Source organism: Triticum dicoccoides, chromosome 5B (assembly GCF_002162155.2).
Source record: "Triticum dicoccoides isolate Atlit2015 ecotype Zavitan chromosome 5B, WEW_v2.0, whole genome shotgun sequence".
Classification (NCBI taxonomy): Eukaryota; Viridiplantae; Streptophyta; class Magnoliopsida; order Poales; family Poaceae; genus Triticum; species Triticum dicoccoides.
The window spans coordinates 530,615,528-530,618,487 of NC_041389.1; positions in this window are offsets into that span (position 1 = coordinate 530,615,528).

A 2,960-nucleotide genomic window follows, 5' to 3' on the forward strand; every position below is an offset into this window, starting at 1 on the left:
GACGAAAGGCAAAGGCATCTGTCCCCGGTCTGTGCAGCAGCAACAGTGCTAGCCCGGGGGTCACAGCACTGAATGCGCCTTGCCATCCGTCACGTCAAGGTGCATCTGCTGCAGTTCTGGTCATGCCGCTTAAGAGCATCTCCAGCCTTTCGGCCCGCGAGGGCAGCAGAAAAATGTCGTCTGGGGTTGAACCGACGCAAGTTTGGCGCATGGGGACGACTACGTTCCCAGTCGTCGTTCATTAAGCCGCCGTCAATATCGCGTGAGTTCGTTAAAATTATGTACAAATTTGTGCAAACTCGGCGATCTGATACGAACTCGGCGAAATTTCATTAAAATTTGTACGAAAAAATAAAAACATGCAAACTACGTCAAACTACGCTAGCCACTGCGCCGCGTCCACCGTCCGCCATCTACATACCGAGAAGCCTGTAGAAGCGAGTGTAGTCGTAGCCGTCGCCGTCGTCGTCGCGCACCCCGCCGGAGCCACCCCGTCCCTGCTGCACCCCTGCCCAGGGTCGCCGACGCGCGGCGGGGCACTGGACGACCCGGCCTCGCCCTCCTCGTCGCTGTCGAGGATGATGACGCCGCCCTCCTCGTGGCCGCGTCGCCGGGCCTGAACCTCCGCGTACGCCTGGCGCTGGCGGCGCACCTGCTCGCTAACGTAGTCCTCCTTCGCCCATTTTAGGGTGGCCTCGTCGTTGGGGGCCACCATGTCGACGTGCTCCGGCTTCACGGGGAGCAAGCCCGGCTCGGGCTTCGGATGGACCAGGCGAAGGAAGCGTGGGGAGGGGCGGGTACCCTCGTTGATGACGAGGGCGCCGCTGCGGGTGTGGCGCCGTTGCAGTGTCTCCTCCGGCTCTGGCTTGACGGGACGGAGAGCCCGCGAGCCGGAGAAGAGCGAGCTGGAGCCCGACGACGAGGACGTCGGCTCCATTCGCCACGGCGTCCAGGAACTGCCGCGGCGGCGAGAGAAGCACGGCCGCGCCGGGTACTCAAGGCGCGGCACGTTGCCGGTTTTGATGTGGTCGAGGACGGCCTGGAGGGCAGGAGCGGATCTAGAGGGTGGACATGGTGGGCCTAGGATTTTAGATCAGCCCATATAATATAGGAGACAGAGAGTGGTAAAAAAGTAAAAAGCCCATCATTAGCTAGTACCAGTTCTGCACTGCACTGTGGCCCAATACACTTATTAGGCCGACACTCACCACTCGTTCCATTGGTTCCTTCAGACTCGTTACCCAAAAAAAAAAGTTACCCAAAAAAAAAACAGCTTGCTCCCTGTTGCTGAATGTCACGTCCAATTACCATCGTTGATTTTGCTACAGCACAGTTGTCACATTGACGCCACCATTGCTACATGAAAACTGGTTATTGTTTCACTTTCCACACGGGAATATTTCTGCAAGTAAAGGATATTGATGTGATGCCTTTTCACTAACCATGACAAATTACTTTATTGTGTAGTAAATTACCTTCATTTTTTTATATTTCTTTAAGCTATTCGAGTTATCGTCACTATGATGCAAAAAAAAGTTCTTGCTACTTAAACCTTTTAGATATGGCATGGAACAACTTCTGTTGTTGTTTATTTTGAACACCAACTTTGAAATCCTATATCCGTCAGTGACATACTCCGACAAGCTTTTTTAGACGGAGAGCCTATCATATTTGTGGGTTTTTTTTCAAGGTGGACCACCCTGTTTCAAAATCCTAGATCCGCCACTGCTCGAGGGTGCGGCCTGGGACGCCCCAACACTCGCGCCGTCCTTCGGCGTTGAGGCGGCCGCGGGGAATGACGCCGTTGACGGGGGCGATCTGCTCTTCACGGCGGCGCTCGAAGTACATCGTCCACAGCGTTTCGCTGTCGGGCGCGTACCTCGGCTCGTTCCGCTGTTCCTCCGTCAGGGACGAGCGAATGCGGGCGATATCCGCCCGTCGTGCCGTCCCTTCAAGCACCGGTGGCACCGGGACGCCGCCGGCGCTCAACCTCCACGCCCCTGGCACGCGCATGTCTGGGGATGCGGGATACTCGGCCTCGTAGAGGAGGCGCGCCTCCGGCTCTTGGAGATGGCGGCGGCCGAAGCCATTCGTCGTCGCCTGAAAACCTCTCCACCCATCGTTTAGGCCTGCTTCCTGCCCGAAAAAAGGCTAGCCGTACTAGTGGTAGGGGACCCGACCGTAAAAAACCCTACCCTATTCTCGAACCCTCTGCCGAGCTCTACCCTGCCCGCATTTATTTGGAAGGGGGCCAAAGAAATGTCTCCACCGGCTCCCAACAGTCTTTCTTCGGAATTCTACTGAACGGGTCGATCCTCCCCTCAGTTTGTTTTAGCAACTTATCCTAAGGACTCTTCGCCAAGAACTCTCCGGCAACGACAGAGGAACTAACCTGCCTGCAGTGGCGGGGCGGATTTTTTTTTAAATAAGACCTGGACGATTATCCCTACCCTCGGTAGCTTACGAGTTTACGTCCATCCCTGGGGCGGGAGCGGGCGGGACGCGCGTCGGCGACGCCTTCACTGCACCGCCCGTGAGGCATCAATGGAGCATTAATGGAGGCTGACCGGCGCGGCAGCACGGCAGCCTTGGCCAGCCTTGGCATTGATTCCCGCGGGAACCGAGGCGATGAGGGCGACGAAGCGGCGTCTCGCTGACTCGGCGGACCCGTCCTCGTTCGCGCAAAAATCGCGTCCCCCAGCGCCCCCAGGTGCTCCCCAGCGCATCGGGTTTGGCCTGGATCCGCCGGCGCTATTTTCGGCCCAAATCGGCGAAAAACGGGCTCTTGGGACGCGACTGGGCCTTTTTTGGCGCCGGCGCGAAGAAATCGCCTGAGGTGGCCGTGTTGGGGGCTCGGCTGGAGATGCTGTAAGTGAAGTGAAGCATGAGTTGTGGGCAAAGTCAGACAAAAGAGGACGCCACGGCTGACGAGGGCTCGCCGGGACATCGCCTGAGAGGAA